This window comes from Dreissena polymorpha, chromosome 14, assembly GCF_020536995.1.
Source record: "Dreissena polymorpha isolate Duluth1 chromosome 14, UMN_Dpol_1.0, whole genome shotgun sequence".
Classification (NCBI taxonomy): Eukaryota; Metazoa; Mollusca; class Bivalvia; order Myida; family Dreissenidae; genus Dreissena; species Dreissena polymorpha.
The window spans coordinates 70,720,334-70,740,678 of record NC_068368.1 but is presented as its reverse complement, the minus strand read 5'-3'; the positions used below and the strand labels follow the sequence as shown (position 1 = coordinate 70,740,678).

Here is a 20,345-nt window from a genome sequence, read left to right as displayed (position 1 = left end):
ATGTCATTTTTCAGTTTTAAATAAGATAAGTTTTCTTATTCAGTATATGTTGCTGTTTGTAAAAATGAAGGGACAGTTGTGTGATCATAAAGTTGATTTGTCCGTAGCAAGCACTTGATTTTTTCAATCAATCAGTTGATTATGTTACATACTCATGTGAAATATAAGCAGAATAAAACTTATAAGTTTGGTTTCAATCTTTACAACTCAGACATTTTAATTGTTTGGAAATATGAACAAACCAAAATATTCTATTTTTAATAAAATATGTGAAATACATAATAATTATTATCTGTATAGTTAATATTTCAGACAATAATATGTGGATGAAAAAAGTGGCTTATACCTCGGCTACACATAGAGACCAATCACGGTCCGATCAGCGGACGACGTATTTTTACGCTCAAGGGGCTGGCGCCTGGCCGATGATTGAACGGACACCGGTCATTTTGTAGCATTGGGCGGCATTTGGATCAATTTTACCCAACGTCGAATCGAATTGAGATCGAAAAAAGATCGGACAATCAACACCCAGTTATTGCCCAGCAATCACCTGACATCAGATATATTGTATGTGTATTTCCCAGGGACATATACATTGGCCGGCGACCGTCTGATGACCGAATGACCTCCGCACTATAACTAACATAAGCCAGATGGAGCTCTTCATGATACACGTATGACAATGCCCTAGCACTTAGACCTCAATTCCATTGTGGTCAGAACATGCCTTACCACTAAGACCTTCATTCCCCTGTGGTCAGAACATGCCTTATCACTTAGATCTCAATTCCCTTGTGGTCAGAACATGCCTTACCACTTAGACCTCAATTCCCTTGTGGTCAGAACATGCCTTATCACTTAGACATCAATTCCATTGTGGTCAGAACATGCCTTTCCACTTAGACCTTAATTCCCCTGTGGTCAGAACATGCCTTATCACTTAGATCTCAATTCCCTTGTGGTCAGAACATGCCTTACCACTTAGACCTCAATTCCCTTGTGGTCAGAACATGCCTTACCACTTAGACCTCAATTCCCATGTGGTCAGAACATGCCCGAGCACTTAGACCTCAAGTCCCTTGTGGTCAGAACATGCCTTACCACTGTTACCTCAATGCCTCTGCGGTCAGAACATGCCTTTCCACTGTTACCTCAATGCCTCTGTGGTCAGAACATGCCTTACCACTGTGACCTCAATTCCTCTGTGGTAAGAACAGGCCTTACCACTTTGACCTGAATTCCCCTGTGGTCAGAACATGCCTTACCACTGTGGCCTCAATTCTCCAGTGGTCAGAACATGGCTTACCACTGTGACCTCAATTCTCCAGTGTTTCGAACATGCCTTACTACTGTGACCTGAATTCTCTAGTGGTCCGAACATGCCTTACCAAGCTGAACTCAATTTTCCAGTGGTCAGAACATGGCTTACCACTGTGACCTCAATTCTCCAGTGGTCCAAACATGCCTTACCACTGACCTGAATTCTCTAGTGCTCCGAACATGCCTTACCACTGTTACCTCAATTCCCCTGTGGTAAGAACAAGCCTTACCACTGTGACCTGAATTCCCCTGTGGTCAGAACATGACTTACCACTGTGACCTCAATTCTCCAGTGGTCCGAACATGACTTACCACTGTGACCTAAATTCCCCTGTGGTCAGGACATATCATATCACTGTTACCTCAATTCTCCAATGGTCCGAACATGACTTACCGCTGTAACCTCAATTTTCCAGTGGGGTCCCAACATGACTTACCACTTTGACCTAAATTATCCAATGGTCCGAACATGACTTACCACAGTGACCTCAATTCTCCAATTGTCAGAACATGCATTACCGCTGTGACCGCAATTCCCCTGTGGTCAGAACATGCCTTACCACTGGGACCTCAATTCTCCATTTGGTCAGAACATGCCTTACCATTGTGACTTCAATTCCCTTGTGGTCAGAACATGACTTACCACTGTGACCTCAATACTCCAGTGGTCAGAAGATGGCCTACCATTGTGACCCTAATTCGCCAGTGGTAAGAACATGGCCTACTACTGTGACCTCGATTCTCCAGTGGTCAGAAGATGGCCTACTACTGTGACGTCAATTCTCCAGTGTTGAGAAGATAGCCTACCACTGTGACCTTAATTCGCCAGTGGTCAGAACATGACTTACCACTGTGACCTCAATTCTATAGTGGTCAACACATTACTTACCAATGTGACCTCAATTCCCCAGTGGTCAGAACTCGACTTACCACAGTTACCTAAGTTGCATTGATTCAGACAAAGATTCCATTGAAACACTTTCGCTTCTATACAAAATGTGTGTACTTCATACATTTGTCATTTGGTGTCTCTAGCCATTAGCTCTATAATATCATATGATAACTACTTTGTTTTAAAGTCCCGGCATACATTATGAAAAACATGTTTAAACACTTATAAACACAAAAGCATGAGCTAAATTGTTGGACTCTTAAATTCATGGTTATCTCCAACAACAAAATCCACAAAATTAGTGTCCCACTGCTCATACCTGTACTCTGATTTAACAGTTTGACAAAAAACAACTGGTATATTTATTTATTGCAAACATTGTCTGCAATTTATTTTTATGCCCCACATCGAAGAAGAGGGTGTATATTGTTTTGCACATGTCGGTCCGTCCGTCCGTCCACCAGATGGTTTCCGGATGATAACTCAAGAACGCTTAGGCCTAGGATCATGAAACTAAATAGGTACATTGGTCATGAGTGGCAGATGACCCCTATTGATTTTCAGGTAACTAGGTCAAAGGTCAAGGTCACAGGGACTCTAAGTAGTAAAATGGTTTCCGGATGATAACTCAAGAATGCTTAGGCCTAGGATCATGAAACTTCATAGGTACATTGATCATGACTGGCAGATGACCCCTATTGATTTTCAGGTCACTAGGTCAAGGTCACAGTGACTCGAAACAGTAAAATGGTTAACGGGTGATAACTAAAGAATACTTAGGCCTAGGATCATGAAACTTCATAGGTACATTTATTATGACTGGCAGATGACACCTATTGATTTTCAGGTCACTAGGTCAAAGGTCACAGTCACAAAAAACGTATTCACACAATGGCCGCTACTACAACTGACAGCCCATATGGGGGGCATGCATGTTTTACAAACAGCCCTTGTTTTTCATGAAACTTGAAACATGGATAGATGGCAATATGGACATCATGCACGTCATTTCATTTTGTTCCTACGTCAGAAATTATGTTTGCTATGGCAACAAATAAAAAAATCAATAAAAATCTGACAATGGTGGAGCCGGTAGGGGACAAATATTGCTTGGCAATAGTCTTGTTTCAAATATTTTTGTTTTATTCTAAAAACTAAAATGTAACATAAATATATTGTGTGAACACATTTTGTTAAATAAGTATAGAAATACATCAGATTTTGTTCATTTCATTCAGTACCAATTTCTGTTTGATCTCTTTTAAAATATCACCTTTGTGCAAAACTGTCCATAAATCTCAGCCCTTGCCCTTTAATAGCAATAAAACTGTTCCATGTGAGGATCAATAGCCTTAAGTGACTTTTTGTATTTCTTTTTACTTGAGGTCAATTATTTCCATTATATTCAGGAAATGAGCTTGGAAGAACAAAAATACAGGCTTCCTTTCAACAACGTTGTCGTATACAAAGTGGACAGCATGAAACGCTTCTATGGTTCATACCCTGCCAAAGTCATGTGATCCACCAGACAATATGGGTTACCCTGGACCAATGCTACAAACGGAAAGGGCTTTCCTGACGAAAATAGAGGCACCGCCTCTCTCAATAATTGAGTGAAATGAGACATCAGCAGCAGTGATTAGCTGAAAGCCGATAGTTGGATTTAGTCTCACTACTGGAGGGCGTCCCATTGTGAAAATATGTGAAAATATTTGCATGTTGTGTGAATGATGTTTACCTGTGTTCAAAACGGTAAAGACACCCTGATCCGAGGCGTGTTACTGAATCCATAAAGAATAATCTACTCGCACGACTTCGATACTGAATTTGATAGGATGAATTTATAATGATTTAATTTAACTGGATGGTTAGATAGAGAGCAGTAATGTTAAAGGACTGAGGTAGCATGTAGCGCAATTATTCTGGATGACAAAATTATATGTTAGTGAAAAGTTGAATTAGGTTTTGGGTAATTGAGTTCGGTGGATAATATTAGTCAGACGCTGTGATTTAATGCATGGTTTCAACAGTCAAGATTATAAGATAGTAGTGTAACTGAATCATTTAGTGATTTAAATAAGTTTTCTGATAGATTGAGCCCCTGCATACAAGGATTACCCATTTTTGTGGTTGAGATATACTGTTATCTAGCTGAAAGTGTGGGTACTTTTAACTTGTAAGCTGAGTGGATTGTATAGGACGTTATTTTTCATATTGAATTATCAATGTGTTTGCTTTCATTTCATTATTGTGATACACTGTTTTTGTTATAGATACTTTGCTACTGATTTAAGGAGTGAAAATTGTGATTTTTTTAAGTTCTTACAAAAAGAGTTAATTAAAATACTGTGAGTTGAAAGTTTAACATATTATACAGAAAAAAGCTGCAGATTGTTTTTTCAAAGGTAAGTGAGAATTATCGTGTCCTATTTGGTCAACTTATTATTGGTAATAGAGTACTTTTAATGTTATATAATATTTGTTTTATAATATAACCTTTACTAAAATGTATTTTATTAATGACATCACCTTTATTATAATCAGTTTCTAAAAATGAATTATGTTAGATTTTTTTTGTTAAGATAATATTATTGAATGACCTTTTATATTTTTTACCAATTATGATAATTATATATTTAAAAAAAGAAGTTAATATAAATGTGTAAATAACTTCTAATACATTTTTTTGTACATCAATTAATACAAAATATATATATGAACATAAATATTTATTTTAAAGTTACACAGTTGATTAAACAAAGAAAAACTTACATTATAATGTGTTCCACTAAATTACATATTGTTTTCCAGTTTAGTATTTTATATATTTGTATGGTCACTCTTTATAAAATAACAACACAACAATTCAAAAGTGTCATTATATTCTAAAAGAGCAGCAACAAAAGGTGATTTTTTTATTCTTCCATATGAAAAAATATATATTTATAAAAAATCCTTTTAGATTCATATAGTAAAAAAACACACCAGCAATTGATAACAAAAACAAAGCCTTTCATTGAAAAAATACTAATATTTATAAACAACATTTAATTACAAGATGAAAAAAGTTGTTCTTAAATGACTTTTTTTCACATATATTTTCTTTTTTTTGCACTTTCTGCAAATGTAGTGTCTGTATACTATTTGTTTGTTGGATTAAAAACTTTGCACATAGGGAACTTCACAGAAAACATGGGATGGTTCTGTAGAAGAGGTTTTGCAAAGATAAACATGTGACAAATGACTTGAGACATTAAGATATCGAAAACACTTGAGCAGGCGTGTTATCTCTCAATGGGGCTTTCCATATTTGATCAATAAGTCATTTTTTCATCATCGTTCCTGATAAACTCCCAGTAACTGTTTACCTGCAATTTTAACTGAGGGGGTAAAATTTCGAAATTTGCATTTTTGTTCTCTTGGGCTTTGAAAGTGATCATGTCAAGTGCCCCATTTTGTTATCTTATAGGTTTCAATGATTAATCTTTTTAAAGTACAAAGAAGAAGTTTAAGTTGACAATATGTTTTTTGTTAGCGGCTTTGTAGACCTTTTGAGCAGAGATACGCGGCTGCAGATTGACGCATGCCTTTGACAATGTGATACCTTTCTGAGCAAACAGAGAGTGAATGGCATACATTTTTTGGTTGGTGAACAACTTTTCCTTGTAAAACCCTTAAATATAAAGACATTTTTTCTTTTTGTTCTATTCAATATTTATTGAATAATTTATGACTCATATATTTCTTTAAAGAACATTTTTACAATTAGCTATTAATATTGCAACTGATTTCAATTATTATATAATCATTCTGTTGTGACTCAAGTTATATATTTATTAATTCAGTGTAATATTAAATGGAAATAACAACAAATATTTTTTGTTTATTTTTTCGTTTATTCAAACTTATTTACTGTTTAATTCTTATTGTGAACATGTCATTGACAGATGTTACCCCTGAATTACTGGTGCATACCCAGAGTAAATTATGTTATAAAGATTACAATGTAACATGACTTCTGTGATTAGAATGTGTAACCTAGCAACAAAACAAGCCTTATTATGTTTAATATCAAATTATATTTTCAACAAAAAACACATAAAATATGTAAATACCTGATATATTCATATTGTGTAAATAATATTTCAACATTGAGATACTAAAGAAGTATACAAATAAATGTTGTGATGTGTATATGTTTAAAAATGTGAATTAGTCTGTAACCAAACATCAGGTCAATTAATTTTACAGCACAAGAATCCTTTTTAATATTATTTGCCTCATATTTAAATATAAAATAAAGTTTTATCATTCTTCATGTTGAAGCATTATCAACGTTGTATTGATATGTTTAAAATGTGTCATATTATTATTTGTACAGTAATAATAGCATCCTTCTATGAGTTAATGTTATAAAGATTATGTTGCGATTGAGGTGAACAATTTAACCACAGGATTTAAACTAGACTTAAAATATCATGAAAACCCAAATGACATAACGAAACAACTTTGTAACAACATAAGGAGAGACGCAATTGGCTTTTTAGAAAAATGAACAATACCTCTAGCAATCTATTCTTTTTTACCACACACCTCAATTCATAGAACTGCATATCAAGTGCATCAGAGATGTATATGGTTTAATCAATTTAATTACTTTAATTGTTCCTTGCTAATTTGATAATTATTTTATACTTGGCATTGATAAGAATGGTGCATTGTAGTCGTGGGGTATTGATTACAGGTGATTTTAAATAAGTATAAAATGAATTGAAATTTTGACATTGGGGCATTGAATTTTTTGCCTAAACCAAAGTCTAGTATGTGTACAAGGTATGTGTGGAATCACACATTTTTTTGCCAGTCAATAATAAGATAATATTTCCATAAAGTTTATAAAGGTATTTTTATTTAATTAATTGTTTTCAGTAGAAAAAGATGGTTAAATTTCCATCAATTAATTGGTTTAAGTCAATAAAGATCTGAAACAAATTTAAATTACGTTCCTCAGGACAGGGACAAAATTTATATTAATATTGAGAGACTACCGGTATATGAAGAAAATGCAGTATTATCAATAATTTATTTTTAAGAGCTTTGAACCAAAAATAAGAATACATTATTATTTTTTACTTGATCGTTCGAAATAACCCAAATCAGATTTACTTAACTTATCATAAAGAATAAAGTATTTAATGTAAATAAATACATGTCTTCATATCAAAACAACATCTAAATCTTTTCTTTGCTATAAAAACATTGTGGTATTTGACAGCAGGTCAGCCAGTGTTATAGCCTTGTTGAAAACATGGTTGAACTTTTAAAACAAACATGCCCTATTTTATGTTGTAATCAGCATATTTATGATATGTATTTTAAATTAAACACTCCACTGATAGTTTATCATTGACACCTATGTGTTTATTACTCAGTAATCTAGCAGAGCATGGCTCATACATGAATGAAAACAATCATTATCAATGCTGCCATCATTATCATCCATAGTGTAACCTCATCTATCATCATTGTATTAATCATCATCATGAAATGTTGTTAGAATCTTAAATAGTGTCATTATAATAAGAGCATTGTCCTATAGTCTGCATCATGATGACATTACATTTTGTCAACATACTTATCATAATATTTCACTTTATCTAAATGATTACAAACAAGACCATCACTATCTTGACTTCTCATGTATATGTCACAGGGTGATATTAATGTGCAGCCATGCCAGGCCTCCTGAACCTGGGACACCTGGGCTGTCATGGCAACACTGTGGGAGACTGATTCACAATTGGTTGCTACACAACTTCCAAACATATGTTGCACTCAACATTGCATGTTCCTTCCAAATTTTTTTATCAGTTATTTGTTTAGAAATTGCATTCAAAAAGTGTTAGCGTACCAGTATTTACAATACCAGAACTTCATAGTTTTATTTTATTCTTAAATAGTCAAGTTGACTTACAATTTGGTCTTAGAGTTTAGGCAACAATCGCATAAGAAGCAACATTTAGAATTTAATATTTAAATGCAAGAGCGAAGGCCTTTTCATGTTAGAGTCGGTTGCCTCATCTGTATTCACCAGACATGTAATTTGGATATCAAGTGCAGATTAATTTGAAATTGAATATGTTAATTGTGGTATAAGAGTGCACCCAAGGTATATCTGAGGTATATCAATTTTAAGTGGCTAATGAAAACTTACCCATGGTTAATGTTGCATTGACTTTTAAAAGAGCATTAAATCTGTCACACTTTTGACTTCATCATATGTTTTTAGAGGATCAAGTCATTTAATTTAATGGTATAGTTTAAATGTTATATGCCACGCATCATGCAAAAATGGGTTCTATGTCATATGTGGCTAGCGTATCTCCAGCCCAGCATCCACTAAGTCTGGTCAAGAGCTTGATCCCTGTTTGCTAATGAGACCACAACACATAGACTGGATTTTTGTTTAGAAGAGACTACTTATACACAACAAATTTTATAAAAGAAGAAAGTTTCATCCCTTATTAGCCTGTGCAGACTGCACAAGCTCACCTGGGATAACACTTAGGGCACATGAATTAAGCCCATTTTTTACCAGTCTAGCGCTGCTCATTGATAGAATGTACATGGTATGGTACGTAAACCCATTAATGCCTAGTGGACTCTTTCATCCTTCTAAGTTGGATCAATTTATTTCCAAAATTAGGGATGTCTAGTATATTTATTTCTATATTTAGAACAATTCTTACAGAAATTCCTTTAAGCAAACAGCGTACACCCAGATGAGACACCGCATCATGCGTCGTCTCATCTGGGTTTACGCTGTTTGCAATGTCCTTTTATCAGGATGCTAGGCATGAATGGGTTAATTCAATCAAAGACCTTTCTTATGTAGGATTGATAATGTCAACAGCAAACAGACACATTTTTCCATTATTGCACATTCGAAAAACAACAACAACGCTGAATACAAAATGAATCACAAACATTATGAGGGATGAGGTGGAAACCAGATATGTTATCAGAAAGGAAGTCCTGTCATTTATTTTGAAAATTGTACCAAATTGTTTTGAAACTTGTGATTTTTCAGTGTCAGAAATTTGATTCTAAATGAACTGGGATACACTGGTAAGGAGAAAGGAAGGCCCTCATGGCTGAACATATTTTATAACCAAATATTGTTCTTACAATAGGTGTTGACAGAGGGTTACAGTGGGTATCCTATATTGAGGTAGGAAATGAAGAATAAAAAAGAAATGCTCTCAGTAGCGTTTTTTGGTTGTATTGTTTATGACTTTGATACACTCCCAAATCACTTTCAATTTGACGTTATACAGATATAACTAATGCAGATGCACCTAAGATAGAATCCGATACTGCTGAATTGTCACCATTAAAGTTTTTGCAACCATCATGCCTATACAATTTATCTTAATATTGAAATACAGATGTAATCTGCTTGTTGTATTACTCATTATTACACATTTTAACTGCATTACAATAAGATTTGAAATGAAATCATTCTTGTCTTATTGCAAGCGTTTTATGACAAGTTATTTTTAGCTCCACTGGCCAGAGGCCAGCGGGGCTTATGTCATGGTCCTGTGTTCGTCGTGCGTGCGTGCGTCCGTCCGTCCGTGCGTTAACTTTTTCTTTAAAAATCTTCTTCTCCTAAACTACTGGTCCAATTCTGATGAATTTTTTTTTTTAATTTGCTTAAATAAGGCCTATTTTGTGAAAACTTTAAAAATCTTCTTGTCCATAACAATTGGGCCTAGGGCTACCAAATTTGGTATGTAGTGACATCTTATAGTCCTCTACCAAGTTTCTTCAAATTATGCGCCTGGGGTCAAATTTGACCCTGCGTGGGGGGTCAAAAAATTGAAAATTTGCTTATATAAGGCCTGTTTTGTGCAAACTTTAAAAATCTTCTTGTCCATAACCGTATGGCATAGGGCTACCAAATTTGGTATGTAATGACATCTAATAGTCCTCTACCAAGTTTGTTCAAATTAAGTCATTGGGATCAAATTTAACCGTTCCCCAGGGGTCACAAAATTGAACTATTGGGCCTATTTCTACCAAATTCGGTATGTAGTGACATCTAATAGGTCTCTACTACTTAGTTTGTTCAAATAATGCCCCTGTGGACAAATTTGACCCTGCCCCGGGGGTCACAAAAATGAAATAAGGCCTATTTTGTGCAAGCTTTAAAAATCTTCTTGTTCATAATTATAGAGCCTAGGGCTACTAAATTTGGTATGTAGTGATATCTAATAGTCCTCTACCAAATTTGTTCATGACTCGCAAATGACCCCCTATTGATTTTCAGGTCACTAGGTCAAAGGTCAAGGTCATGGTGACCCGAAATAGTAAAATGGTTTCCGGATGATAACTCAAGAACGCTTATGCCTAGGATCATGAAACTTCATAGGTACATTGATCATGACTCGCAGATGACCCCTATTTATTTTTAGGTCACTAGGTCAAAGGTTAAGGTCATGGTGACCCGAAATAGTAAAATGGTTTCTGGATGATAACTCAAGAATGCTTATGCCTAGGATCATGAAACTTCATAGGTACATTGATCATGACTTGCAGATGACCCCTATTGATTTTCAGGTCATTAGGTCAAAGGTCAAGGTCACGGTGACTCAACTTAGAAATATGGTTTCCGGATGATAACTCAAGAAGGCTTGCACCTAGGATCATGAAACTTAATAGGTACATTGATCATGACTTGCAGATGACCCCTATTGACGTTTAGGTCACTAGGTCAAAGGTCAAGGTCACGGTGACTACACAGTAAAATGGTTTCCGGATGATAACTCAAGAAAGCTAATAAGCCTAGGATCATGAAACTTCATAGGTACATTGATCATGACTCGCAGATGACCCCTATTGATTTTTAGGTCACTAGGTCAAAGGTCAAGGTCACAGTGCCAAATAACGTATTCACACAATGGCTTCCACTACAACTGACAGCCCATATGGGGGGCATGCATGTTTTACAAACAGCCCTTGTTATATTTTGAGATGATTCTTTACAAAGAAAGATGCTACTATTGTATTTGTTATCAATGTGTGAAAGGCTCTTAAAAAGGAACCAGAGATTATTAACCCTTTACCAAACACTAACAGGATTTTACAGGTTTGTAGCTGACGACTTTATAAGTAATTGTGATAAAAGGAGCAATTTCTCCTTTTATCACAATTATTTCTACCCGACCTGATCATTTCCTTCAGATTCCATTACAATTTAATTGTTGTCTGCAACCTCTTTTAAATTGGGAAAGTCCAAAATGTGTCGTTTGGTAAAGGGTTAAGGCATTTTGATTCATATGGGTCTTGTGAATCTGTTTCAAATCAAATGCGTAGATTCACTTCAGCATCTAAAAATATGTGAAATAGAAAGAACAACAATATCTTTTGGAGAGATAAATGTACCTACGTTATAAGCAAAGGACCTGTGCAACAATTCCTGGGCTTTTTAGTCTGTTTAGTTAACATGGTAGTAACTTTTTCCATATATAAAAATGCTCCCCCTTCCAACTTTAAGCGCCCAGTGGGATGAGTGATAAAAAGAGAAAGTCACATGCTTGAGTACATTTCAACCCATGCGCATTGCACGTTTTTTTTCACATAAAAAACAGTGGAGCGATACAGGGCCATCATGGCCCTCTTGTTACATATAAATTTTGTTAAAGCGAGTATGCACGATTTTTATGTGTTAAATTGCAATATATTGATAAAAATATGTTACAATAACACAAAATAGGCAAGAAAAATTATACATTGAAGACGAATTTCATAAAATGCAGCAAAGGCAAATTAGCGCCCGAGCCAATTGTGACAAAGATATTTCGTACATATTTTGCTACAATAACGGAAGCATTCGTCTTATTATTAGGATCAGAGCAAGTGTTTGTGTGTCGTATGAATAGATATCATTGCAGGAAATTCAAATGATCCATAAAACTAAATTTAGATTCACATCGTACGTGCAATTGATATACATGGTGGCGTATTCGACTGTACAGACATTTTCGATTTCAGAATTAAATATCTGGCTTATTTCTTATTTTTTGATACATGATCTTCTTAACTTTTATTTTAATTTATATTGAAATATTTGTATATATTTTTACACATTTTATAAAAATTCATTAATATTTGACAAAATCGTGCATACTCGCTTTAAACAATGCCATTGTATTATAATCACATTATAATTATATTTTCTATAAGTATAGAGAACCTTTTGGATTTTTTATGGGGTGGGCATATGAGTATTGTCATGTCAATTACCAGTTCAGTAAGTTTTCAAGGAGTTATTATCCCTTTAACAATTAATTGTTTTCATCTTGAATTAGATTTTTTTCACCTTGAATAATACATTGCTTTCTCACAATTTACCCAGACATGGACAATATAACTCATTGGGCAGCCTCCACTTAAGTTTCACTTATATTCTTGTTTTTAGGTATTCCAGTAAATTTTGCTGCATTCGATTATTATTTCCTAATTCACTTTTACATAATGTTCAAGAAAGAATTAATGAGGTTTGGAAGATTTCTGTCATTGAATATCTGTATTAAAGTGGAAAATATGCAACTGTTTGAATATGAATAATAAAGTAATATGACATTGTCTGATTGGTTGAATATCTACAGACGGCTGCATGTGATATGAATTATGGGGATTCTCTACCATGGGATGTAAACTTTATGTCAATTGTGATTATATAGAGCATGTCTTTTGCCGGATCAAAATTTAAATAAGAGCACTTATTTACATTATGACAGGAATGCCAAGCTCTTTGTGTCATAAAAAATTAATAGATCATTATAGGGTGAATTATAACACAGGTGTGAATTGGTAGTCTGAAGCAAACATGAAATCTCACTAGGCTTTCTGAGTTGTAGTACAATCAAATATAAATTACAATGCATTTGAATATTAAAGCATGTCTATAGACTGTTGAACAATTGATATTTGCATAAGAGTAATGAACATTTTAAATTAAAGACTAAAAATACCACATGTAAATAACAGCGACATTACAGACTTTAATGGCATGAATTGTTCATCATTAGATTAAACAATAAATAATAGCAATTTTATTGGATGCCATGTGGAACATTGTTAGTGTGTCAGGAAGTGCTGGGCTGTGTCAGAGGCTTGAATTAGAGCACAAACAAAACTATAGTTCTTAGTACAATAGAAGCCCGCTGGGTAATTTATTGTTTAAAGCGGGTATATACGATCTTGTCAAATATTTATTTATTAATATAAAATGTGTAAAAACTTATTATACATATATTTCAATATAAACTAAAATAAAAGTTAAGAAGAACATGTGTCGAAAAATGCTAAATAAGCCAGATATTTTATTCTGAAATCGAAAAAGGCTGTACAGCCGAATTCGCCAGCATGTATATCATGCATGTACGATGTGAATCTAAATTTAGTTTAACGGTTCATTTGAAATTCCTGCAGCGATATCGATTCATACGACACACGAACACTTACTAAAAAGACGAATGCATCGGTTATTGTAGGAAAATAATTACGAATTATCTTCGTCACAATCGGCTCGGGGCGCTAATTTGTATTTGCTGTGCGTTATGAAATTCATCTTAAATGTATCATTTTTCTTGCATATTGTGTGTTATTATAACATATTTGTATCAATATTTTACAATTCAGCACATATAAAAATCGTATATACCCGCTTTAAAAGGTGACAGTTCTAAGCATTCCATTTTTGCACCATGTTGTGTATTTTTTGCTAATAATTAATTCATATTTTTCCTGAATTAGGACATTAATTGTTGAAGTAGTAAAATATGAAGATTTGTATGCCCCCGGATCAAATGATCAGGGTATATTGTTTTTGGCCTGTCTGTCATTGTATGTGTGTGTCTGTGTGTCTGTCCCAAAACTTTAACCTTGATCATAAATTTTTCAATATGGAGGATAGCAACTTGATACTTGGCATGCATTTGTATCTCATGGAGCTGCAAATTCTCAGGGTTGAAAGGTCAAGGTCATTCTTCATGGTCAAAGTTCACATATATGGCTTCAAAGTGGCCATTAGGGGGCATTGTGTTTCTGACAAACACATCTCTTGTTATCTATGAAGATTGTTCAATGATTTTTTACCAAGACCAACTGTATGCACAAAATGTTTTTGTTAACTTTAATGATACAATTATTTAAGTAATGGCTACCAAAATATACTACAAAAAAATTCAGTGTTTGTTTTCCCTAACATCAGCCCAAAAATGTAGGAAGTAACTATGGGCTCAACTTTTACATTTGTATTTTTTTAAAGATTCATATGTTATTTCTGACTTAAATAATAATGGACAAATATCTTCCCAATCTCATGTCAGTATTGGTTCTTTAAATTAATAATTTATTATAAAGCAAGTATGATTGAATTTTACAAAAGTGATTGAAAACTGAACTGGAAAAGTCTGACAAATGTTTGAATTCAGCTGGCAAAAATAGATTCCGACGAGTTAGTGGATACAAACAATTTTCTGTTACCAAAACACTATAAAATCAACCAATACTATTTTTTACACTTAATATTAACTGTATTATGTTTTGTGTATTCATGCGCATTTATGTAAATTTTGAAAATTAATGTAACATTTTTTATTGGTGAATCTAACGCAATACTATATTGTGTTGTAGCTCCATCTTTTATCTTTATGTCTTTCCTTTGTTTGAAAAATGATAGTGAAATATGAGATATATTTTTGGTTTTAATCAAAAGTCAAGGAGATATAGGCCTGTATTTTAATCTATTTTAATGGGCAATTATTTTAGGTTCTTGGGATTTTGAATGTTCAAATGTTCATAAAATAAGTTCTTAATAGTGGTTTATACCCTTTGTGGGAATTTCACAAATGCCCACATAAAAATTGTTTATGGAACTCATTTCAAATTAATTTGGTCCCAAGTGTTTTAAGTTTCTGTAGGAATATGTTATCTAAATGTAACTCTTGGCATGTCCTGTTTAAAAACACAGTCATAAAACTCAGTGAGATTAAATATTACGTAAAAATTGTGTTTTAAAGATGTTCAGATATGTTTTTTCCACATTATGTAAATACTGGTATGAATTTTTCTTGCCAAAAGTAATCCTCAACATCTGTTCAATCAAGAATTAACAAATTCCTATCAATTCCTAAATTCTTTAAGCAAATTTACTGAAATTAAAGCATTTATTTGGAAGTTAATATCAGGATGCAAAATATGAAATGCAAATATATTTTAAACCTTAATCATTCTGCTTTACACAAATCAATTGAAATCGTACAATTTAATTCCATGTTTCAATATTTTAAATGGGCAATTATAGAATGAATGTTCCTGTAATGAGTACTTCATTGAGTTTCATAATTGCAACCATTTGTGGTAACAAAGATGTATTTAAGATTGTATCTAAAGGTTAGTTTTTTGAAGGTATTCATACATATTAGCTTATGTTGAAAGTCAATAATTGCAGTTTAATGGATTTTTTTTAGATTTTTATCACAAAATGAAATAATAAATAATGAAACAGTTTTGACATTAGCTAACTGTCTGAATTTTTAATACCAAAAACTTAACGATATTCATACCTATTAACTTGAAATAATATATATATTCAAACTTAGTGCATCCAGTGTAGCATTGAGCTATTGTATATTGAGCAATTAACCCTTTTATGCCTAGTGGACTCTCCCATCCTTCTAAATTGGATCAATTTATTTCCAAAATTATGGATGTCTAGTATATTTATTTCTATATTTAGAATATTTCTTACAGAAATTCCTTTAAGCAAACAGCGCAGACCCTGATGAGACGCCGCATCTGGGTCTACGCTGTTTTCCAAGGCCTTTTTTCTGGACGCAAGGCATAAATGGGTTAATGGCAAACTACATGAAATGCTACTGACATAATTTTGCATTTTTCTGATTTTGCTAATGTAACTTTTTGAGTTAATCAATACAGTAAAACATGAATATGGAATAGACAATTAATTAAGTTGTTTGGTTCTCATACTGTTCACAACGAAAGCATACAAATTGCTGAAGCATAATACAATTTTGAAATGTATTTTAAAAAACAAATTATATCTTTGTCTGGTACCAAAATGCCTAATAAAATCTTTATTATAATATATATATTTTTTTTCAAGTTATAGATCTTAAGAGCTAAATGTACACACTCCAGATGTTTAAATGTTCAGAAACAAGTTTGCACACTTGCATGACCATGCAACAAGCTGTGATATGTGCATAAGTCTGTCATTAAATTACAACTTCTTAAATCCTCCTTGGTCAGTGAAGACTTCATAAGCTGTCTGGTCCACCACCCCCTGCCATGTAAACCAACACTTTGTTAAAACTGTCCCTCTATTATAAGGAAACAGATCACAGGATTTTAAAAAGGTATTTGTGTCCATTTGAGATAAATCTGTCCATCAGTGACCTTATAGTGACTTGTGTATCAAATTTTATTAGATTTTAAAGTCACACAGTTTAATTTTATTGCAGTTGATTAAATTTTATATGTGTTTAATAGGAAAGTTGTTTGGTTATGGATGGAGTTTAAATATTTTATTGTGATGGTCATTTGTATGTATAGTTATGGACTTTAATGTTGGATGTCATTTAGTTTAAAGAAGTTATAGCTCTTTGTGCAATTGATGAAGGTAAATAATTCTATAGATAAGTATTGAATTATCAAGCAAGTTAAACAGGAAAAAATTATGTTAGTTACTATATTTAATTTTTAATGACATTTGTGTGAGTGAAAATACCTTTTGTTTTCAAAATTTATAATGCTGTGGTCAGGAAACAAGCAAAAAATATTTTGAGTGTTACATAATAGATACAAGTTAATTCTTCATTTTACATTTGATATTGTGCTTGATAAAATGATTTTAGAATTATGTAAGGCAGTGAAACATTAGCTTATTGACATGGCCGTGTGTTTTTAATTGGACACATGCAACAAAGTGCATGTCTTGTGATATCATGAATAATGAGTTGCAACTATTTCAAAAATACAATGTAAAATGGTTTCATGCATTTTGTCCTTAGGTTTGCAAAAAGAAACTTTTGTGTCAAATTATCTTAGCATTATTGCCAGAGTTGCAAAAGGTTTCAGTAAAGATAATAAGTTTAGTATAATATACAATACCATCAATACAATTACAGTGCTGCAAAACTTGAAAAGCTACCATATGAAACCATATTGAGTCATTATTATCTAATATTTGTATTTCTGAATGCACTCAGTAAAATGTTAAATGATCATGCTTAAAAAGTAAATAGGAAAGCTGTATTATGTGATATTGGAATAAGAAACCAAACTTGGAATGGACATCATTTTGGTGATTTTCTCAACCAAATCTGCTTTATCGGTTTCTAATGTATTTTTTTAGCGTCTGTCTTTTCTTTTAGTATGAAATGCACTTTTCAATTATTTTTACATGAACAGTGATTGTATTTTTTTAATTATTTGAACTATTTTCAAACTTTTCATGCATGCATTGACACTGATTATTTTTTTTAGGATTTAAACAAAGACCATATTTAAAATCCAGTTTTGTAGTGAAATCAAATTAAATGATGCAATTATATATGCAACTGTGATCATTTGAATAATTTGTCAACATAAATAAACACATGTGAAATTTTAAATACTTAATGGTTAAAAAAAACACAGTTATTTTCAAGATTAATGTCATCAACTTAACATAATGGTGTGATATAGGGATATTATTCAGTTGTTAAGTCTTGTACACTTATTATTTGTTTGTGTTTCATTTATATGAATAATACCAACATAAACATGTCATGTTTATGTTATTTATTGGTCTTCTCAACCAGGCATTCTAAACTAAAGTATGAAAATATTTATACAGAAAGAGTTGTAAAGAAAGAAGCCATTAATCTCAGTGGTCAGTTTGACCACACTACACTGTGGCCTGGCCAAAGTAATTTGGTCATCATCTCTGACCACTATCATTCATTTATATCACTCCCCCTGTAGCTATTTGTAAGTCTTTTAACTGTCTAATAAGCTGAAATTAAGTCCACCTTTGTAGTTTTTACTGGCATCTCTAACACTGGCTGCTGTATATATTGTATGTGTTTGAATGTATATCAAACTGCATTTCATTTGTCAAAAAGATAAATTATAGTCAGTTTGTATGTTTTTAACAATTTTAAACTTTACTTATTTATTTAGATGTCATGATTTACATTTATCATGGTAAACACAATAACAATAGTATGCCTATTTTAATGTTCATGTTAAATTTAAAAAGATAAATTTTAGAATATTTTTTTTTTTATGAATTAATAAACCAAATGCAAGAAAATACTACTGTTTACGCATGTGATCTTATTATATAGAGAATAACAGGTTACTGTCCCATCGTTTTGTAATATATCAGGCCAGGCTTAGAATAATATAACGGCGAGGCTTGCCGAGCCGTTATTTTATTCGTGCCGAGCCTGACTAAACTAGAATAAAATATGTACGTTCTTGGTATCAAATTGTTTGTTTTGTTGAACTTGATTCATGTTGATAGAAATTGTTGACTTTATTGAAAAACCCACGTAACTCCAAACATTGACTGATACAAGAACTTCCTGTTGACCATGATATAAAAAATATATCAGGCAACGTTATATCAGGCAGATATCAATGCGTTGGTATGATAAATAGCAATAACAGTACATGTTAATCAGATGTATTTATTATAACTGAATGAATATATTTTCTTTGAATCTAAATCAGGCTATGTGTAGCTTTCAAGGGAAGCCACTCTGCCTGTCATATGCTGCAAGAATCGGAGTGACCCTCCATGTTTATCACAGTTCTAAGAAAAAACAAAAGCAATGCAGAAGTTAAAATACACAGAAATGCAATATTAGTTTTAAAATAAAATGAAAAGAAAATAGAAATTAACAGATGAATCCTAAAAACATAGTTAAGGATGTGGCTTGACCTGTGTGTCTGCTAAATTACTATGTCCACAAAACTTGTGTGACTTAACTGCGGATAGGGTAAATTCTGACCAGACTAAGCAAATGCAGCATATGGCAGAAGACCCATTTGTTCATGATGCGTTCAAGTATCTTTTATACAGAAAAAAAGAAACCCTTAACATAATTATAAACATTTAGACAATCTTTTGATTGTAATTGCATTTCTGGTTAATTCCTCGACAATTGTTCTAAATCATTTATGCCATGTTATTTTGTAATTATATCTTAATTTTGCACAACATCTATGAACAGTAATTAATAAATGTTCTTGAGACAATTGATTTTAATGGAAAATAATGGAAGAGCAGAATGTTAGATAACAATATCCACCTTTTCCGTTGGCATGACCCAAGTGTATCCAGGTATTATGTGGGGGGATGATATTGATGGATCTCTGCTTGACAGAGTGTTGCCTGGTGTCATGCAAAGTTCTGTAATAAAGTGGCTATATTTAATGGGATCCAGACATAAGCCCCCCAGGACAAAACCCCCCCAATGAAAAAATGAACATTTGGACAATTGCCCCCCAGTAGAAATGACAGGTAGGATATAAGCCCCCCAGTGCTTATTTTGCATCTGGACATTTGCCCCCCAGTGCTTATTTTAGAAGTGGACATTTGCCCCCCAGTGCCTTATTTTCAATGACATTACTCGATTGAGCAGATAATCATGTCCAATTATCACCACCTGATTACTCAAAACCTTTGAGATGATAATCCATTTATCCAATAACCACCACTGAAAGGCTTAAATAATGGAAGGGATAAATAAGGCGACACTGGATTTGATCTCTTCTCTGACTTTCATAACTTCTATGACTAAGTGGTCAGCATCGTTACTGTGTGTTGTGGATGATGTGACCATAGTAACCTTAATATATAAAAACAATAATTTAATATTGTAACTAATGATAATAGAAATGAAACATTTAATTTATTAAATATAAAATTATTTTGTGACGTTTTGTATATCTGTTTGGAATTAATTATGTAAATTAATTGATATTTTGAATGTTGGTAAAGCTTACAAATACTACATTTACCTTTACTTCAAATAATTAAATTTGT

The 20,345-nt window shown here is 33.0% G+C and overlaps 1 protein-coding gene across 1 annotated transcript in view; it reads left to right on the top strand.

The window, feature by feature from the left end:
* LOC127858931 (teneurin-m-like) overlaps nt 1-20,345 on the top strand; it is a 266,676-nt gene that overhangs the window by 44,921 nt on the left and 201,410 nt on the right. Inside the window, exon 3 of the mRNA XM_052396275.1 lies at nt 3,625-4,620. The gene's annotated coding sequence lies outside the window, so the exon portion shown is untranslated. The remainder of the gene's footprint in view (nt 1-3,624; nt 4,621-20,345) is intronic.